Raw genomic sequence first — 22,070 nt, 5'->3', positions numbered from 1 at the left:
ATTTTTGTATTTTTAGTAGAAACGGGGTTTCACCATGTTGGCCAGGCTGGTCTCAAATTCCTGACCTCAGATGATCCACCTGCCTTGGCCTTCCAGAGTGCTGGGATTACAGGCATGAGCCACCACGCCCAGCCTGAGCCTAAGCTTTTCATTTAGAGTAAGTCTCTGGATATCAGAGCTGGATATATGCCTTAAATATATGTCTCATTTTGGAGGAGGGAAACTGAGGCTCAGAGGCTTAGTAATGCTGTATAGTATTATCCTGGCCAGAAAGTGCCTTTCACTGTATGCCTCTCCCCTAAAGAGCAACCTTGAGAACTGAAAGAACAACTCCTGTCTATGTATCTAACCATCTATTTATTTAGTAATATTTAAACAGTGGAAATGGTTTATGGTGGTGTTATCGGCACAGCTTTGTAGCTCTCAGATGTAAAGGCTGTGTCTCTTATTAGCTACTGCTTATTTTTTCTAAGCCTGTCTTCTTATCTGGCAAATAAGAATTAAGAATAACTACTCCCCAAGTGTTATCACAAATGAGATGACAGCAGGTAAAGCATGTAGTATGTGCTTGGAAAACCAAACGGGATTATAATTATTAACTGCATTAAAAAAAATCTTGGGATTTATGTAGAAATAGCTGCAGAGGGGTTAAAAAGAGCTTCTTGGAGCTTCTTTGCACGAAATATCATAACCCTGCAAAGGCTGTTTTTGGTTTCCATTGATTGAAAACACAAATAACCCCCAACTGAAGCTCATCTTATGAAGGAATGAATGGATTTCCAATCTGTGTTTTCTTGTTTACTGTGGAAAATATGCGATCCAAGGAAAACACAGGTGGTTAAACTGTTCAGTGCCTCTATTTTTATAAGCAGAGGGCTCTAAGCATTCAAACCCAAATATTTTACTTAATAGAAAATGAAGACTAACTTCTCAAGGTTAACTGGCTCCAGGTTTCCTGTGGCCAAATTTAGATTTTCTCTTTCAGCCATCAGTTGAAATTCCAAAACAATAATAAAAAGCTCACGATTAGCATTTTTAAAGAAGCATTTTCTTTTCATTTAGGAGCTTTTTCTTTTTTGGCATCCCTTTTGTTTTGCAAAAATAAAATCCTAGTAGGGAGAGGACAGCCGCCTCCCCGCGTTGGATGCTTGCGAGATGAAGACGGGAGGCGGTTCCGCAGGGCCCTGGAGAAGGTGGCGCCCTTCCCCCTGCCCCCGCCCCTCGCCCACTCCCCACCTTCTCTCCCCGCTGCCCGCCCCGCCACCGGGGCTTGTGCGGACGTGTCTCGGGCGTGACCTTTGAGCAGCTGCGCCACCGGCTCAGCCTCGCGGCGGGGGAAACCCGAGCTCCCAACAAAACAGTTCCATCTTTGGCTAGGCCTGTGGTATTTCCAGGCGCTGCCGGTGGGGAGAGATGCCGCGTGCCTGAGAGGCTCTGGGAGGTCGCCGCGGCTTTCGCTTCCCGGGTTTTACATTTCCGAAGGGGCTGAGCGTCTGCAGAGGAACCCGAGCTGATGCTGGGGCTGGGGCCGGGGCGGGAATCTAACGAATGCACCTCTGGGGAGGCTGGAGGGAGCGTGGCTCATCCTCCTCCCGGGATGGGTCCTTCAGCGCGCTTTCCTTCTTTTTTCCTTTTTGCAGATGTTATGTGGTCAACAGGGACTGAGACTCTTTAAGCCCTTACATCTCTAAGGGCTAAATCTCCTTCGTGATGTTCCTCCCTCCTCCAAAGCGGTAACAGTTTTCACCGTGATTCAGTTGCCTCTACCTGCCTGAAGGACTGGAGTGCAAAGTTGAACTTGACTCCGGCAAGTGAATTGATCCTTCCCCGGGGAAAAAAGTTTAGACATCACTAATAGTAGTTAACTTTTGAGTGCTTCCTCTGTGCTAAGCACGGTTCTAATCACTTAAATGTAATAACTCATTTAATCATCACAATTGTATGACATAGGAATTATTATTTCTGCTTTACAGGCACCAAAGAAGGCCAGGAGAGGTTTAACAACTTCTTCAGAATCACACAGCTTGCACATGGTTGGGCTGGGTTTACGTTTAGGCGGTCTTGCTCCAGAGTAAGTGCTCCTAACCATTGCAAGCAACAAATCTCAACAAAGTGGAGAAGGAAACGCTGGGAAATTTGGAAGTCAGACATGGCAGGTGAGGACTTTCTTTTTTCTTTCTCTCTCTCTTTTTTTTTGAGATGGAGTTTTGCTCTTGTTGCCCAGGCTGGAGTGCAGTGGCGCGATCTTGGCTCACCACAACCTCTGCCTCCCGGTTCAAGTGATTCTCCTGCCTCAGCCTCCCCAGTAGCTGGGATTACAGACATGCACCACCACGCTCGGCTAATTTTTTTTGTATTTTTAGTAGAGACAGGGTTTCTCCATGTTGGTCAGGCTGGTCTCAAACTCCCAACCTCAGGTGATCTGCCCGCCTGGGCCTCCCGAAGAGCTGGGATACAGGCATGAGCCATCGCGCCCAGCCCGGACCTTCTTAAATGCTGTTTTGGTCAGAAAGTGCTGGGACCCCGGGGTGGCACACCCAGCACTCACCAGGAACTAAGTACCTACTGCCCATTTTGGACACGTGCTGGCAGCTTGTTAATTCTCATGCGGCCATTCTCAGGAGGGGCTCCCTGGCAATCTGATCTATTGCCTGTTGGAAAGGGACAGGGCAGGCAGGGACAGGAGATGCCGACGGCAGGCGGTTGGCTCCCAGGGTGGGTCTGAAGAGAGAGGAGAGAGGTGTGAGAAAGAGAGGGACCCATGGCACGAGGGCCGAGGCAGGGGCCAGGTCTTGCCTTCGATGCCCCTAGGAAGTATGCCAGGCACTTGGGGGAACTCCTGTCCCGAAACGGTGAAGTCTGCATCCAGCAGGCCAATCTGTTGATGAGCAAGTTTGGCTAGACTGGCAAGGAGTCAGAATTTGTCCCTTTCTAGTTTGTTCCCCCGGATGGAGGTATGAGCACAGAATGAGTCCTTAGAGGATGCTTCTGGGGAGAGAGCAGTGAAGACCAAAGTTCTAGGATGGTTTGAGAGCTCCCTTCTCTGGCATATGGAAGAGCAAGATGTGTGCCCTCCCCCAAACACGCGCCACACCAGGTTCGCTTCCCTCTGGTCTGAATGGCTCCCTTGGCTAATTCTTACTCTTGGATTCCATTACCTTTTAGCTAACAGCTCCTACAGTGCCATTTTATATCAGCGAAGAGTACCCAGCACAGTTGCCTGAGTCAGGCAGGAAAAGCTTGGTGCCCCTCCCGCCGCCCACTCAGTACCCACCCACACAGCACACAGCAGGAGTACTGAAAATGCACCCAGGCCGGGCGCGGTGGCTCATGCCTGTAATCCCAGCACTTTGGGAAGCCGAGGTGGGCGGATCACGAGGTCAAGAGATCGAGACCATCCTGGCCAACATGGTGAAACCCTGTCTCCACTAAAAATACAAAAGTTAGCTGGGCCTGGTGGCACACGCCTGTAGTCCGAGCTACTTGGGAGGCTGAGGCAGGAGAATCGCTTGAACCCGAAAGGCAGAGGTTGCAGTGAGCTGAGATTGTGCCACTGCACTCCAGCCTGGCAACAGAGCAAAACTCTGTCTCACAAAAAAAAAAAAAAAAAAAAAAAAAGGGAAGTACACCCACAGGGTGTCCTGGAGGTACCCCTGCATCACCCTGACTGTCTGAGTGTCCCCAGGCCAACTTTCAGAGTACAATATTTCTTCAGGCAGATAAACTGGTATGGTGAGACCCTTTGTGGGTTCCTGTATGGCTCTGCCACTTACTTGCTGTGTGACCTTGGGCAAGTTACTTAACTTTTCTGTGCTTCAGTCTTGTCATCAGCAAAATGGTGATAATACTAATACCTACTTCAAAAGGTGTTGTAAGAACTTAAATGAGTTAGCAAAAAAGTCTAAAATGCCTGTCCCATGGCAAGTACTCAATAAATATTAGTTTCTGCTTTTACTATTGTCACAACTATTATTAGGTTGGTGCAAAAGTAATCATGGTTTTTGCCATTGAAAGTAATGCCAAAACGTGATGACTTTTGCGCTAACCTAATATTATTATGCAACTCTAGGCAACTAACTTTACTTCTCTGAATCTCATTGTCCTCACGGTAAGATGAGTGTAATAGTATCTGTTTTACAGGAGTGTTGTGAGAATTAAGCAGTGTTAATTACTATTGTAAAGTTTGCAATAAATAATTATTATTTATGTGTTGCTTTAGCCTGGTTTATCTCCCGGGAGACGACTTTATTTCTAAATGTACAGGGGTGTCTTAGAAGAGCTTCAGAATACCAATCATCGCTAGTGAGGGCACTTGGACACTTTGCTTAACCTCAGCCAGCACCTCTTTTCCCAGCTGTAAAATGGTATGATAATAAGCACCCCTAGGAATCTCAAGGATGTTATGAGGGGAAAATATACAATAATATACAAAGCACTTTGAGCTTCTCTGAAGAGAGACGCATATAAATGGAAGGTGGTATTAGAAGGTGGGGTAATCACTGGTTACCTCCCCCCCCTTTTTTATTTAATTAGGAGAAAACTAGTAATTAGGAAGCATGGCCTTGTTAAAGCTGTGGCCTGGGAAATAGTTCTCTTGGCACTTAATCAGAACTGTGACATGGCGCAAGATTTTGCAAAATGTGGGCAGCAGGGGACCTTCCCCCAGGCTCAGATTGTGAGAAATTTGCTGTCTAGGGGCCAGATCCTGAGGTGGCTCAGTTGGCTGGGGAGCCTCCTGAGGAGATCTTCACTCAGGTCTGCAAAGGGACTCTGCCCTGCCTCAGTAGTCCTAATCTCTGGGGGCCTCAAAGTCCTTCTCATCTGCAGGTTACAGCTTGCTGCAGGCCCAGAACCAAGCTTTTCTACCACATTGAACCCACTGGGGCGACTTCAGGCTTCTGAAAAGCACCTCAGATCTAGTCTGGTCTCTGATTCAGTAGCAGAGACAAAGAAACCCCTGCCTGTTCCCCTTAAAATGGGCCATTGTGGGTAGGTGCTGGGGCCCTAGCTTGCTCCCCACTGTGCCTTTGTTAGAGCAGTAGCCTCCAGCAGAACCCACTGTCTCTCCCTGCGTGTCCCAGTTTGCCTGTTCTCCTGGACTCTGCTTAAAGGCCGCCTCTGCCAGGAGACCTTCCCAGGTCTTCCCAGTTACCGTCACTCTCTTTCTCCTCTAGACTCTGTGTTTGGTACAGTGTGGCTTTTGTGTTTGTCCTGTCTCCTCTCACATTTGACTCTGAGCCACTGGAACAAAGGGAAGGACAGTAAGTCAGAGAAATGAAATGTTCCCATCCCTAGGCACCTGACCAGATGTTGCAGGCAGACTGACCAGCACAATCGTATTGATTCTCCCTCGATGCATTGAAAAAGCAAACGAGAGGCATCTGGAAAATCTTGAGATAGGCAGTTCCATTTTCAATGACGAATCTCTTAAAATACACAGAAATGGTATAACAATCATGTATCCACCACTTAGACTACCAGTTGTTACTCTTTTGTCATACTCATTTAAATGTATTTTTATTATGTATTCAAAAGAATTGAAACTTGTAGATACAGCTAGGGTTCCCTGTGTCCACTCAAAGAAGTCCCTTCCCTCTCCCTTCTAGGGTCCACCACTTTCCTTGTGATTTGATAAAGGACCCTGCATCCATGGATGGACAGAGGGGTTTGCTAAAGTGCTGAATTGTGTGTGAAATTCTACGTGTGCATCTTTCTTACACATGCCACGTCCATTGCAGAGCTGCTCTTGACTCAACCTTCCAGCGGTCTCCACTGCAACCGCTCTGGCCCAGGCTACCATTTTCTATTCTTTTTTTTCTCTCTCGCCAGGTTTGGAGTGCAGTGATGTGATCCAGGCTCACTGCAACCTCTGTCTCCGGGGTTCAAGCGATTCTCCTGCCTCAGCCTCCCGAGTAGCTGAGATTACAGGCCCACACCACCACACCCAGCTAATTTTTGTATTTCTTAGTAGAGACGGGGTTTCACCATGTCAGCCATGCTGGTTTTGAACTCCTGACCTGGTGGTCCACCCACCTCAGCCTCCCAAAGTGCTGGGATTACAGGTGTGAGCCACTGCACCCGACCCAGGCTACCATTTTCTGACATTTAAATCTTTTGCTTCCCGTAGCAGCCTCAGACAGACATTCTAAAGTCTTAGATCATATTTCCCCTTTGCTCATAAAGTCCACTCATGGTTTTAGATTTAACTCAGTAAAATTCCTATGTGGTATGTGTCTCCCGACCTCTGCCCCTCTGACCTCATCTCTCTCACTGAGGCAGCCTTCCTCCCACTTCCTGAGGTCCAGCCATTCTGCTCTTTTCGCTTGTCTTCATTCACGCTGGGCGTGGCCTCAGGCTGTTCACGCTCTTGTTGCTGCGTGCTTTCCCCAGTTAATCACATGATGAAACCTCTTATGTTCTTTGGGTCTTTGCTCACATTCACTTCTCAGTGAAGATTCCCTGACACATCCTGTTTAAAAAGGTGACATAATTCCCACTGGTCTGTCTCTTACCCTGTTGTAATTCTCCTTTTTCCATAGCACTCTTCACCGAGACAGGGTCTCACTCTGTTGCCCAGGCTAGAGTACAGTGGAGTGATCATGGCTTACTGTGGCCTCAACCTTCTGGGCTCAAGTGATCCTCCTACCTCAACCTCCCGGGTAGCTGGGACTATAGGCACATTCTACCATGCCTGGCTAATTCTTCGTATTTTTTTTTTCTTTGTAGAGATGGGTTTTTGCCATGTTGTCCAGGCTGGTCTCGAACTCCTGGGTTCAAGTGATCTGCCCGCCTTGGCCTCCCAAAGTGCTGGGATTACAGGTGTGCACCACCATGCCTGGCCCACAGCACTTGTTTTCTAGCAAATTATGTATTTTACTTATTTATTACATTCATTTTTTATTGCCTGTTTTTCTCTGTTACAATATAAGCTCCACGAGAGCAGGAAATTCTATTTGTCCACTGATGTTTCTGAGTCCCTGCAATAGTGCCTGGCACATAGGTGCTCCATCAATATTTGCTGAAAGATTACGTAAATAAATGGATGAACGGATATGAGCATTTCTCACTGGAGAGGGTCCAGAACTTTCATTAGATTTTCCAAGGTGTCTGTGACACAAAAAAGGTAGGAACCATTGACATAGTAACCCATCAAAAAGTTTGCTGGAAATTCTTTGCTTGCCGGGAAGTCTGCCTAATGAAGCAGGAGGTCCTGAGGGATTTTTCTCCTTTTTTGATTTGTGTCTTTCCAGAGAGCTAATGCTGGCAGCTATTGGGATGTCCTCTTCCAGGACTGGTGATGAGTTTCCTGGTATCCAGCCTTGGCCGGACTGAGGTAGGGAACCAGGGAGGCATTGACGGAGACCATGGGCAGGAGCCCTGGCAGTGGGCCAGCTCCAGAGAAGCCGTAATTTTCCTTGCTCCTTTTGTGGAGTCTGTCTGGGAGCAGAGGCTGAATGTGGCCACAGCCTCCTGAGCTTCCTTGAGGAGCTAGGCAAAATGCCCAGACCAACAGGAGCTGCTTCCTGCCTTACAGGCTCCAAGCATAGGCAAGGAGTAAGATCAGGACTTCTTATAGGAGCCTTGGCCTGGGTGACCAGACAGTGGCTTGTGATGCAGAGAGAGATAATAGTCAAGTAGGGGGAGCTTGGAAACAAAAAGACACCAAAGGCCATCTGGAGTGGATGGTGGGAGTGAATTGGAGGTGAGTCAGCCAGCTCACAGGGCAGTTAAAAAGACAAGTGGGTAATTGTGGGTGCAGTCCGCCGGTCATACACCGAAAATGAGGAACAAGTGGTTAATTGGGCCCACAAGCCCAGGATCCCGCCTATAATTAGCAAATTGCAGGGCTTTGATATTTGCTTTGGTAACAACTTGTGTAGTAAATTGCAGGGAGGAAAACTGTACCCCCAGCCTGGGGAGTGACTCTGTGTCACTATTCTCTCACAAACACTTGTAGGCAGCACACACATGAATATACTCCCAGCATTGGCAGTGGGACTTGCACCTTTCTGCAGGCTGACAGCCTCCTGTGATGCTTTCTGTTTCCATTTACCCCTTGCTTAAGTTTTTGCCAATCAGGGCTGAAGCTGAGGGCTGGTTTCCTGGTGCATGCTCCCATTGTTCACACACTGATTTTCATGTTCCCTTAAGTTGCAGCCCTTGGGGAGGAGAGACCTTCTGACCAGAGATGTGACCAGGAGTGGCCATGTGGTAATGGTCATGGGTAATTCCCATGAAAGTTCTATAGTGGGGGAAGGGGAAGAGACACAATTGAGTTCTGTTTCAGCATTGTTGAAATTTTGTCTGTGAGGATGGTCAGTGCTTGTTCCTGATCAGAGACTGGCCTTTGTGGTTTCATATCTGTGGCTACCTCTGCAGGCTTCTCAGCCATTGTAACCAAAGTGCAGACCAGAAGCATAGGAAAATTGCACTGGGATTGTCATGGTAAAACCCTATAAATGTCCACACATACAGAGAGACTGGTGAGCACAGGCAATGAAAAGAGCACTAAATGAAAGTGCCAGGAGACCTGGGTTTGAATTTGCCACTCCCTACTGATGGGTCTTGTCAAGTTACTTAAATACTCGTACATCATCTCTGTCATTTATAGGTCTATTTCTATTGACTGATTTTTCTCTTGATTATGGGTCACCATTTTTCTGCTTCTTTATATGTCTAGTAATTTTTTGTTAGATGGCAGACATTGTAATATTCTATCATTAAGTATTTGGACTTTGTTGTCTTCTTTTTTTTAAAAAAAAGTCTTGGTTTTGGGCTTTATTTCAGCAGACAGTTAAGTTACACATGGATCAGTTTGACATCTTTGAATCCTGGCTTTAATTTTGCTATGGAGAGTCTAGAGTAACCTTCACTCCAGGAATAAGTCAGCCTTTTTACTCAAGTGTGATTTATCCGGGCTCTTCACTGAATGTCCCAAGGGATCACCAAGGACTCTCCACTTTGGCTGGGTGATGCACAGTGATGGCCTTACATTTTGAGAGCTTTAGATTGTTCAGCTTACAACTCTTCTGTCATTTATCTTCCCTGGTCATGTAGAGTTTCACTTTAGACACATGTAGTTAAATACTCAGCAAAGACTCAGGAAAATATCTCAGTAGACTCAGTTATTTTTCTGTGTGTCTCCCTCCTTTCAAAAATTGTGACCCTCAACTCCTAGCTGCCTCAGGTCCGTAGACAGATCTCTGTCTCCTCAACTTAGTGAAGCTACTGGACTGTGCTCATGGACTGGAAATTGCCTCCAAGCATAAAGCTAGGGTTATTTCAGGTCTCACCTCATTGATGCATTTTCTCACAGATTACAGTTTTGCACTACCTATTTCCCAATGTCTGAGAAGAGTAGTAATTCTATCAAGACTGGAAGTTGAAGTCTTCTCAAGTTAATAAAATTTGTTTTCCCAAATGTAGAGGCAGAATGTAATAGTATTTTCCTCAAAAGTTAGTCATGATAACTCAACTATGTAATGGTTCTGAAAACACCTATAATGATGCATGAAAGAAGCAATGGAGCATAAAATTAGGATAGTTAATAAATTATAATATTATTTTTCTTTTCCTTTGACACCAATAGTATAAATGGATTTATCATTTTCACAAAATTGTAGAATTTTAGGACTGCAAGGGACTTATCTCAGGAAGATAAAATTGGATTGCTCCAAATACCTCATTTTACAGATGAGTAGACTGAAGCTTAGTGAGGGAAAGTAATTTTCCCAAGCCCCCATGGCCTATTAGTAGAAGAATGAGACTGGAACTCAGGTGTCTTGGCTCCCAGCCTATGGGACATCCATTCATTCAGCTCACCTTTATTGAGTATCTACTAAGTTCAGAACATTGAACTAATTGCTATATTGCCTCTCCATAATATCTTAGTTTGCAAAAAAGTTAAAAAATCAATTTTGGAACATTATGGTAAGTTCAATAAATCAGCATATAATTTTGGACTTCTCTGGAGTGAGTAAGTCTGATTGACATTAATTGGAGCAGCCTCCATTGTCCAGTGCAAAAATGCAAAGTGCTTCCAGCATTCAGATCTCCTGGGATATTCTATTATAGTGCTTCAGACATATGAACATGTCAGGTAATTACTGTGGTTTTATGGCCCTGTTAGTTATGGTTATAGGGAAGCTAAGGATTTACTCTGCATGCAGCCCTTCCAGCCACTCAATGCAAAAATGGATGATAAAACTTTAAGAGGAGTGTGCAGCATGTTGCAAGATGTGAACAGAACACCATATAAGATGTCAGGAGGCCTGGATTCTAGACTTGGTTTGTTACTTCCATTTTCTGTGCCTAGGTTTTTCTAACTGTAAGATGAGGACAATAGCCTATGATCTACAATGCCCATTCCAACTCAGAGAATCTTTGCATCTGGAGATCTACAGCAGGGCTATCCCTAGTGATATGCATGAAGAAGCTTGGAAATGGGGCTGGGTAGGAGCTGAGTATGTAGAATGTGGAAAGGCATTCTAAACCAAAAGCAGAACACAAGTAAAGATGATGAAGCAGGGATAGGGCTAAAATGAAATTTGTGATCTGATCCACATACAAGTACAGTGTAATACAGCTGGACTATAGAGAAGAACTTGAGAACCCATGAGCAACTATCCCTGTACTCTTGGAGGCTCTGCAACCACAGTTTGAGAAACTGCATTAAAAGTTAAAAACCGTCACCTGAATAGTTAGTAACATCAAAGATTGTGAAAGCAAGTATAAGTAACACAGAGATTACAATAATGAGGCAGGATCACAGAGTGAGTGTCATATTTGTCTATTTTTTCCTTTATCACTGAAACATAAACATAACATTTCAAAATCATTACGTAGAACTCCTCTCCTCTTCCAGAACAATGCTCAGAGCTTTGTAGACTCTGGTTTGCAAAAAACAAAACAAAACAAAAACAAACAAACAAACAAAAACGTCGTGAAAGGGAGTAGTGGTAGATGAGATGAGAAATGTTGATCAGGAGGTGTCAGGAGGAGATCACGGAAAGCCTTGAACACCAGGCTTAAGGGTTAGTCACTTATTCTGCAGGCTGTAGGGTTGTAGGGAGTGAGTGATACTTGATGAGCAAAAGGCTTGTTATGCTCAGGTCTGTGTTTCAGCTTTCTTTAGTTACAGTGTGAGGGATGGACTACAGGGGTAGAACAGAGGACTTGTCAGGAGGCTGGCTCAATAGCCCAGGATGAAGGAATGAAGGATGAAAGTCTGAGGACCCTGACACAGGGCGAGTGATGGAGGAAGGCTGAGGATGAAAAAAGAATGAGACCTGTTTGTTGACTGATACGGAGGTCAGGATGAAGCCCACATTACTAGGTTTCTAGGCCATGTGATGGGGTGAGTGGTGATTGTACAATCACCCCAGAGGCAGAGCAGCAGTTCAAAACAGGATTTGAGAGAGAGAGAGAGAGAGACAGAGAGAGAGACAGAGAGATAAATCCGGGCTTTTATTTGATTCATTCTGTTTTTTTCCATGTTTGACAAAAAAAAAAAAAAGGATAAATGCATCTATTCCTTGGAGTTTTGTAAGGACTGATGAATTAGCATATATGAAAGCACCTAGGACATGTCAGCCACATAGTACCTTCCCAATACGTGTTAATTCCATCTATCCATCTATTTATTATTTATATAAGTTTGCAAGTTTGGAGGGAAATAATTAGTTTAATTAGGATCGTATCAAACATTTCAAACTCATTCTGAGTAAAGAGCTCATTAGCCAAGGGGCTCTCTGTAGGGTCAGATCACTTCCAGTCACTAGATTGGGCCATAGTTCAAGGCCAGAGGCTTGTTTCCCCAAGCATCAGGCCATTTCTCTCTCTTCCTTTCATTACCAGCTCCCTGCCCCCGCTATCATCCTTTTCTAGATCTCTTATGTAGTAAATGCAAAAAAAAAAAAAAAAAAAAAAGAAAGGTGCACAAACATTATGTGAAAAGCATATTCAATTGAACCAATGAGTTTATTCAGTTGACTCTTCTGAGGACATACCCTGTGCCAGGCCGTGGTACATGTATGTGTGAGAGACTGTGGCATTCTCCTCTTCTCCATGATTGGACAGTACCGTCAGCACTGAGGCTCACAGAGTTGCCTTACCTTGGGAGATGCAGGCTTTGGTGAGAGGGCCCCATGGAGCCTGACCTCAGTTGCAGGCCTTCAATGGGATGAGCAACACCAGGCACTCTTTCTCAGGCTCCTGATCCCCATGTGGTTTGCATGTTGCTCAAATCAACCAAACTCTCCCACATTGGCCTCCTCCCTCTTTCTTAGTTCCAGGAGACCAGCGTCCCCGAGCAAGGGAAACACTGCTCAGCTGCTTTCATCATGATAGCCAGGGCTGAGTGCAGAGCTGTCAGGAAGCCAGGCCGTGTGGGCAGCCGGCAGCACAGGTCAGAGAGCAGGGTGGCGCTGCAGCAGGTGCCTGGGTGTCCCTGTGAGCTCAGTGGGACAAGAGATCTTCTGTCGAATCCAGTGTGGACTTGGTTTGGCTTTCCAACGATTTTAGCCCAACCAGATCCCTCCCTTTAGAATTCCTTCCCTTGGACAAAGCAACTGCAACTATAATTTCAGATTCAGAGGAAGCCTGCAAACTGTGGCTTCCCTTCTTTGCTTCCTTTTTTTTTTTTAAGATGGAGTTTCATTCTTGCTGCCCAGGCTGGAGTTCAGTGGTGCAATCTCAGCTCACTTCAACCTCTGCCTCCTGGGTTCAAGCGATTCTCCTGCCTCAGAGTAGCTGGGATTACAGGTGTCTGCCACTATGCCTGGCTAATTTTTTGTATTTTTAGTAGAGACGGGGTTTCGCCATGTTGGCCAGGCTGGTCTTGAACTCCTGACCACAGGTGACCTGGCTACCTCAGCCTCCCAAGTGTTGCGATGACAGGTGTGAGCCACCATGCCTGGCCCCTTCTTTGCTTCTAACCCAATCTGGATGTTGTACTTTTACACACTCCTACCACTGAGAGGTTGGATCTAAGTCCCTTCCCCTTGAATCTGGTTGGGCTCGTGACCACTTGGACAAGCAGCACAGCAGAAGTGACTCTGTGTGATTTCAAAGCCAGGTCATAAAAAACCATGTGGCTTCCAGGTTGTTCACTGTGCACTTGTTTTTGGAGCACTGAGCCGCTGTGTAAGAAGTCCAACTGCCCTGAGGCCACCAGGCTGGAGAGACCATGTATGGATAGGTTCTCTGATCAATAGTCCCCATCAAGCCCAGCCTTCTAGCCGTGTCCACCAATGTGCCTGACATGTGAGTGAAGCCATCACAGACCCTTCAGACCAGCCCATCTGACAGCTGAATACTTGTGAATAACCTTGGTTGATGCTTTGTGGAACAGAATCTCTCAGCCAAGCCCTGCCTGAATTTCTGACTCACACGTTCAGGTGATTTATTATGCAGCAATAGATAACTAGAACACTGGACATAAATGGAAGAGGCTTTGTGGTCAGCTTTTAATAAGTTTAGGCTGATTTCATGTGATTTACCCCATCCATCTGCCCCTGCTCGTGATAATTCCATCTTGTTCAAAACTTGGATCGAGTTACCTCTTAACTGAGCCAAAACTTTACCTGGGTTTACCGACAGCTCCCTGAGCCTTGACAACACTTTCAAGTTTCCCAGCTATGGTTTGGTTGTCAGTAAAATTTCACATCCAGCCACACACTCACACTTACCCCAACACAATAGCTGCATGTTACCTTAATCCAAATGATTTGCAAAAATTGCCAAAAGTTGGGACTGTGCTTGTAAAAGGTGTTTTCTATGGCTCTGGATAAACAATGTACAGCTAACACTTTCTCAGCAACTCCACGTACCAGAAAGGGTAGCTTCCTATTTCTTGGCTTGCACTTCAGGCCCACGTGGAGTATAAGATTTCTACTTGGGGCCAGATGCTGTGGCTCATGTCTATAATCCCAACACTTTGGGAGGCCGAGGCGGGCGGATCACCTGCGGTCAGGAGTTTGAGTCCAGCCTGACCAACATGGAGAAACCCCATCTCTACTAAAAATAGAAAATTAGCCAGGCGTGGAGGCGCAGGCCTGTAATCCCAGTTACTCGAGAGGCTGAGACAGGAGAAAATCCCAGTTTCCTGAGTGGGGCGGAGATGGGAGTCAGGGTGAGCAGTGTCCCTGGGATCCAGCGACATGCTTATGTGTGCAGTTCTCTCAGTATGCTACAAGGACAGGTGCAGTGGTACAGAGGGATGTGAGGTCAAGCCCGAGGACAATCACATGCATGCCATGTGACCTCATACCAGATAATTAGTCTGAGTCTTAGTTTTCTCATGAGTCAAATGGGTACAATATTAATCCAGTCACAGGAAATAGGGGGATATCTTAGTTTGAGTTTTGTCAGAAGCAACCCCTAAGACAAGGATGTGAGTGCAAGTTTACTGGGGAGGAGGTAAACCAGGGAGAGCCCGGGAGAGGGGTGGGCAGTGGGGAGGAGGTAAACCAGGGAGAGCCCGGGAGAGGGGTGGGCAGTGGGGAGGAGGTAAACCAGGGAGAACCCGGGAGAGGGGTGGGCGGTGATAAGGGGAGGGGAAGCAACCGGTAAAGGGGCTGTGGTCAGCCAGTCAACACAGTGGGCAGCTGCAGCTTCATCCCAAGGGGGAAGCTGTTGGAAGAGTGTAAAACACGCACCTCAAAAACAATCCTCCCGGGGCGGGGCTGGGGTGTGCACACTCCAACTCCTCTCAGTCCCTGAAGGCTGCCCCGCAGAGGATGTGAGTTTCCCAGCCAGTGTTAATTGTGTAGCTCCTCTGGAAAGCGCCGGCACTGGAGAAAGCCCTCAGGCCCAGAGAAGCCAGCCTTCCTGTTGGAAGTTCTCTGAAGCACGTTGAGAGGCTAAGGCTGGAGGGTCAGCAGCGCTCATCACATCTGTTCTAGAAGACTGAGTGAGGTCGGTGTAAAAGGCTGGGCTACAGGGGGCTTCTCTTCTTCCCTGTGTGGACCCCTTCTGCCAACAGCGCCGTGCCTTGGCCTGTCTTTTCTGAATCCCAAGGTCATTTGACACCTGATGGGTCCTGTTTTACACACCTGGAGACCTGGAGAGCTCTTTCCCCAGATAAATGTAAATGGTCCAGGGTCAGCTCTGCCCACTTTTTATACTTTGTTGCATCCTCCATCTCCCACGGCATCCAGCTCAGCAAGAGACACACGGTAGATAGAAGCTCAGTGGTCAATGCTAGGCAGACCACATGGGTCAGAGAAGCTTGGTTTGTAGTGGAAGTGGTTTTGTACAGATGTGGCGGCAGAGCGACATGCGTACAAGTGAGTTGCTATATATAAAGTGCTGAACTAATGTGAGGGATATTACTGATGGACTGTTCCTTGCTTGTTTTGGGCATCCCAGATCGTGAGGATAGAATCAGCAACAGTGCTTGAGGATACAGTGACTCTCGAAGGGAAGAAGAAAGAAGAATAGATTCGGTCTAAAACAGTTTTCCAGTCTCCCTTTTCCTTTCCTCAGTTATTGGGAAACAAGTGAATCCCCTCTTATCCTCTGCTTCGTTTGTGTGGTACATGATGTTTAGATGCTGGCATTGGCCTTGCCGTGTGTAGGTTACGGGGCAATGAACAATAGCTAACATCATTTACTGCAGGCACTCTCTAGTGACTTGTATGTATTAATTCTCATCATAATGCTATAAAGTAGATTCTATCATCATTTCCGTTTTACATACGAGGAAACTGAGGTACAGAGAGACATTAGGTAACTCACCTCAGGCCACACAGCTGTTAAGCGCAGAGCCAGAATTTAACCAGATTGTCTGCTGCATTGGACATGATGAATGCAAATAACACTCACTTTTTTTCTAGTTTGACTATAGAATATAGTGTCTGGGTTCCAAATTATATTTTCATTTCCAGCACCACTGTTCAATAAATTTTTGATATATGGCCATTTGGACATTGGTGCTAATAAATCTAATATTTCTGTGTACATTCTCCTACATTGCTAAGATGTCTGTTGTGATCAGAAGCTCACCGAAAGTACTTAGCTGAGTGGAGAATGATTTCTCGGTGTTGCATTTGCTCTGAAGAGTCTGAATTCTTGGGGAGGCAGAAGTGGAGGTGAGTGAGGCAGAGCTCCGATGGGAAGTCAGAGGCCTGCAGCTGGGGCCTCCCTGCGAGGATGAGACAGTCGAACACATAGTAAGGTGACCAACAGTCTAGTTGCCTGGGATGGAGGGGTTTCCTGGGAGGCAGAGCTTTTCATGCTAAAACCAGGACAATCCTGGGGAAATCAGGAGGTCGGTCACCCTAACCGTATGCCAAAGTATTAAATAAGAATGTTGTTTTTAACTAGAAAACAAGAAGGAAGATCTCCCATAGATTTTCAAGGTGCTGAGAAAACAGCTTCTACACATATCTCAAAAGCCAAGTTTCTGAGACATAATAAGAAAGTTGTGGAGGAAGGAAATTGGAACCAGAAGACTGCAGTCCTGTCTATGAACATTAAACCTGTGCGGCTTAGGAAATGAATCTAACCTCCCTGAGCCTCAGTTTGTTCACCTAAAAGATGGAGATGAGAGCCCATTTGTGTCACTCACAAGGGTTCTGGTGGCCATCCAGACACAAGGAAATTAAAACGTTCATTCATCTGCAGATGCTCCCACGTTCCTGCAGGATGACTGAAACCCACAGCGAGCAATCCTCATGGGATATAGCCCAGCTCATTCTGAAGAATAAGTGGGAGCTCACCCTCATGGGAAATTCGGTATCTCCACACGCGGCTGTCATGCCACGTGGAAACAGTCATGTATAGGGTCCTGTCACCTGGTAGACTGACCCCAGGTCTGCTGGCCCCTGACAATGGTCCACCGCTTCTGAGGGCTCCACGATTGACACTTGTCCCCAGGAACTTAGGGGAAACTATATTTTGATTAAAATGAACTATCAAAGTCATTTAGAGAACTCATATTCCTGGAATCTGTGATGGCTCGTGTGTCCCCTCCCTCTGCCTCCCTTTATTGTTGCTACTGTGACCTGGACTCTGATGTCCCCTGAGGTCCACCGCCCTCCTTCGGAACACAGTCTCCCTATGTAATTACTTTAGTATCATGTACCAGCTCTGTGTTCTCTGTTTTCCTGTGCTAACTTCTGCTGTGGTCTGGACTCAAATAGACACGGGCTGCCTAGGGGGCTGGACCCAGCCTCTTCCATCTGCCTTTGCCAGAATCAGAGCTGTGGACCGTGGGGCCTTGGAGGCTGGGATCATATACAACTTGGGCTCCAGTGGATACTCTGTACACAAATCTTCTCTTTGGAGGGTTCAGGGTTTGGCTGCTAAAGGGCATAGAGAGAGAAGGTTACTGTGACTTCTGCAGCATGATGTGGGGCTTCTAAATTTGTGACTCTCACTTAACTGTGCAAAACAGTCCCCAAAAAAGCTTGTTAAAGTGCAGTGTCCTTTGTTCTATGTCGCAAGGTTTCTGATTCAGTACAGTGTAAGAATCTGGATTTTTAGAGAAACCACTGAGTTGCTTCGGATACACATTTCTGAGAGTCATATTTTCTGGAACTTTTAGAGAATGAGAATGTGATATTTAAAAAGGAATTCAGTGGCTGGGTGTGGTGGCTCCTGCCTGTAATCCCAGCACTTTGGAAGGCTGAGGCAGGCTGATTACTTGAGGTCAGGAGTTCAGGACCAGCCTAACCAATGTGGCAAAACCCTGTCTCTACTAAAAATACAAAAATTAGCTGGGCGTCATGGCATATGCCTGTAATCTCAGCTACTTGGGAGGCTCAGGCAGGAGATCACCTGACCCCAGGAGGCGGAGGTTGCAGTGAACAGAGATGGTGCCACTGCACTCCAGCCTAGGCAACAGGGTGAAACTCTGTCTCAAAAAAAAAAGTAATTTAGTCTTTGGTGCTTTGCTTCAGGGTATTATTGGTGGCTGAGGTGGTCATCGTTTAGAACTGAAACAAGTTCTGGGATGTGTTATATTTTCTGATTGGATGTTGGTGAAATGGAAAACCGACTCAATATCTTGGACACTTTTGCAAATATTATGTCTTCTGTCTTTCTGATATTCAAGTAGTGGGAGGCAGAGATTCTTATAATATACTCATTTTATAGATGGGGTACTTGGCCAGCTTCCTTGGCTTAAATAAAACCAACACCTGCACGTTATTTTGCTATTTCCATGCATTTGTCCATGCATTCTGTTATGTGGCTGTCCCAGGAAACTGCTGCAGTTGGTACTACTGCCTGTTTCACAGGTGAGGAAGCCTTGGCTCTGAGTAATTCTGGGACCTGCTGGAGGTTAGAGTGAGCAAGAGCTGACACTGAACTGGCTGCGGTGGCCCCTGATATCACAGCTTTCAATACTTCCACTGCCTCTCTCTTTTTTTTTTTTTTTTTTTTTTAAGGCAGAGTTTCGCTCTTGTTGTCCATACTAGTGCAACGGCGCGATCTCGGCTCACTGCAACCTCGGCCTCCTGGGTTCAAATGATTCTCCTGCCTCAGCCTCCCAAGTAGCTGGGATTACAGGCAGGCACCACCATGCCCAGCTAATTTTTTGTATTTAGTAGAGACGGGGTTCCACCATGTTGGTGAGGCTGGTCTCGAGCTCCTGACCTCAGGTGATTTACCCACCTCGCTCTCCCAAAGTGCTGGGATTACACGGGTGAGCCACTGTGCTTGGCCCCAGCTGCCTCTCTAGAGAAGACGGCAGCTCAACTGAAAGTAGAACCAAGAGGCCCGATTGCTGAGAAACAAATGGTGTTTCCAGGGCCACAGACACCTCTGCTCCCGTGATTGAAGATCCAGCCACTACATTGGCTCCCCGTCTCCTTGTCCAGTAAGGGAGGAAAAAACAAAAAGGGGCCAGCTCTCAGTGGGTCCTTTAGGACTTCTTGGATAAAACAAGGACAGTCAGCAACTTAATTTAAACGGAGGAAAAAGAAAATAGGAGGATGAAAGTGACAAGTAGACTTGAATGTCTACAGACATGCTCCCTTGGCTGCCTCTCCGCATCCGGGCACAGGCTTTTTGGTGTCTGACGCCTTTGTCTTGCACCTTTTCGGGGGCACCAAGGGAGGTGAGGTGGTGAGCTCAGACAGTGGCTGGAATTTATGGGGCCAATGCAGCCCCTCTTCCCACCCTCATGGTAGGAAGGGGAAGCATGATAAATTTCCTCCTGGGTAAACATCTTCACAGGAAGCATTTATCAAATGTCAACAGGGCCAGCAGAGGAGTCTGGGATCAGCCAGGCGGGATCGGCTTCCCCCTCCTCTCGCAGGCACAGGCTGTGGGTTTTCTCCTGTGCATTCACACCTTCTTCTGTCTTGAGTCCCATCTTCTCTCAGGCAGCTGAGCAGAGGGACAGGAGGACATATCCTAAAACAACCCAAATTGTTTTTTGTTTTTGTTTTTGAATTATTGATTCATTCTATTTTTAAAAGTTGTAGCATTATTTATAACAATCAAAACCGAAAACAACCTAAACATCTAACAATGGGGAAAGTTAAGTAAATTATAACATATGATAGGACTCTTATGCAGCCATTAAAATATCTGTATTCAAAGTTGTTAGAACATGACAAATACTTGTGTTATTAAGTGAAAATGGCAAGATAGAAAACTTCATCCACATGATGAGATCAAGTAGATATTTTTAAATACACAAAATCAGGGCCATGAAAGATGGGTTAAAAAATTATTAGCAGGGCGACCAGGTGCGGTGGCTCATGACTGTAATTTCAGCACTTTGGCTGGCCGAGGCAGGAGGATCACCTGGGGCCAGGAGTTCGTGACCAGCCTGGCCAACATGGTGAAACCCTGTCTCTACTAAAAATACAAAAAACCAGCCAGGTGTGGTGGTGGGCGCCTGTAATCCCAGCTACTCGGGAAACGGAGGCAGGAGAATTGCTTGAACCCAGGAAGCGGAGGTTGCAGTGAGCTGAGAACGAGCCATTGCACTCCAGCCTGGGCGACAAGAGTGAAACTCGGTCTCAAAAAAAAAAAAAAAAAAAAAGAAAGGCGGCAGCTGTGGCAGCTCGTGGGAAGGGAATGCAGAAACAACTGCAGCTACATGGAACATGGAAAGAGCAGAGCAGAAAGCAGCATTCTTCAGGGGAAGGACAGGTCATTTCCAGTTGGGGGCTTGAAGAATGACTCTGGAAAGGCCTCCTGGAGGAGGTGGTATTTGGGCTGTGCTTTGAAGAAAGGGAAGGACTTGGGATGGTCATGTGGAGGTGGGAAAGAGGGACCTGCCCCAGCTGTCAGTTTATTGCCAAGGCAAAGGACACCACTTGAGCCCAAGAACAGAAGACTCTTGGCCACTAGGCTATCAGTTAATTGTGCAGACATTTCAAGCTTCCATTGCATTGTCAATAATAGTCATGGGCCATTTTTTGCATACATGATGTTGTTTGAATTTCACAAAAATTGCACGAGTCAGACAGAGCACGAATTATCATGTTCACTTTCCAGATGAGCAAACTGTGGCCCAGAGAGGTGAAGGGGTTTGACTTAGTCCATGAAGGTGGCCAGTGGGAAGGAGGGTACTGCACTCAGGTCTCTGGGCTCCAAGAGACCTCCAAGATAAGATTGACCCTCTTCTGTCTACTCCACCCACAGGCTGTTCAAGGTGGTCTTTGGAACCAGAGGAACTTCAAGCTGGTGCCTTGGCCTCAATTGATGTTCCATTCACAATTGCCAGGACTCTGCAATAGCATCTTTAGAGATCCCCTGCTCCCATCTGACGGCTTCTAATCCATCCTTTCTAATCACATCTTCTACACAGAGTAACTTTTTTTTTTTTTTTTTTTTTTTTTTTTGACAGAGTCTCGCTCTATCACCCAGGCTGGAGTGCAGTGGTGCGATCTCGGCTCACCACCGCAACCTCCGCCTCCTGGATTCAAGCGATTCTCCTGCCTCAGCCTCCCGAATAGTTGGGATTACAGGCGCCTGCCACCACGCCCGGCTATTTTGTATTTTTAGTAGAGAAGGAGTTTCACCATGTTGGCCAGTCTGGTCTCAAACTCATGACCTCAAGAGATCTGCCTGTCTTGGCCTCCCAAGGTGCTGGGATTATAGGTGTGAGCCACTGCGCCCGGCCCACAGTAACCTTTCTAAAGCCTAGATCTGAGCACCCCATGCTCTTGCTTAAAAACCTTCAGTAGCTGCCCTGCCTCTTTTGGGTACTGTTCCTTACCCAAACCTCTTTACCTGTTCTTCTAGGCCCTCCAGGATCCTTCCTGCCCTCTTGGCCCCCTTCCTTGCCTGCCTTCCCAGTGCTTCCTTTGTATGGGACACTGAGTATCTTGCAGTTCCCAAAGTGCTCCAAGATGTCTCATCATAGCTTTTTGCACACATGGATTCTAGAGCCAGACTACCTGGGTTTAAAATTCATACCCACCACTTAAGTAGCTGTGAGACTGAGAATAAGATCCTTAGCATCACTGTGTCTCAGCTTTCTTACCTGTAAAATGGGGATAATACTAGGACTCAATTTGTGGTGGTGTTGAACCAGACTCATTGACTTCATATAACAGATCTAAGCCTGGTACATAGTAGGTGCTTAGTAAATATTGTTGTGGCTGTTCCCTCTGCAAGATCAGCTCTCCCTGATCTGGTGAACTTAGGCAGGTTCTCTCAGGCTCCCTTCTCTGGTTGCGGCCTTCAGGAAGCCCACCCTAACTGCCTGAGGCAATTACCTCCCTCTCTGTCCTGCCTTCACAGAGGTCTGCATGCCTCCTCGGCAGAGAACTTGCCATTTTTGAGAGCTGGGCCCTGTCTGAGTCCTTGTGATGCTTGTCACGTAGCCCTGCCCTGACACATCCTAGGTCCTAATGTGAAGCTGTGCAGGGAGTGAATGGCCTGCAGCGCTGCACGGAGGACCTCTTTGTGGCACGGCCACCAATGTGTGTTGGGTGACTGACCACAGAGACTCCTTTACTCCTTCATTTTCCAGAAATAAAATGGACAACTTGCCTCCTAGTCTGATGGGGTATCCCAGACAAGGCAAGACCCTGGAAAGTGGGCCATGTTTTAGCAATGATTCCGAGCCCAGATTATTAGCCTGTTGGCCAGAGCAAGTTCAC

General features: G+C 46.6%; 1 long non-coding RNA gene across 2 annotated transcripts; it reads left to right on the top strand.

The window, feature by feature from the left end:
- Positions 1–1,815: 1,815 nt before the first annotated feature.
- LOC103882494 lies at positions 1,816–20,782 on the top strand. 2 transcript variants are annotated; one of them, XR_644341.4, is made up of 3 exons: positions 1,816–2,156; positions 7,251–7,333; positions 20,605–20,782. It is a non-coding gene; the product is annotated as an uncharacterized LOC103882494 (long non-coding RNA). The 2 variants fall into 2 exon arrangements; XR_004182363.1 differs by lacking the exon at positions 20,605–20,782 and adding an exon at positions 16,327–16,925.
- The last annotated feature ends 1,288 nt before the right edge of the window (positions 20,783–22,070 follow it).

Source organism: Papio anubis, chromosome 2, assembly GCF_008728515.1.
Source record: "Papio anubis isolate 15944 chromosome 2, Panubis1.0, whole genome shotgun sequence".
Classification (NCBI taxonomy): Eukaryota; Metazoa; Chordata; class Mammalia; order Primates; family Cercopithecidae; genus Papio; species Papio anubis.
The sequence above is the reverse complement of the archived record's forward strand: the minus strand, read 5'-3'. Positions and strand labels throughout refer to the sequence as shown.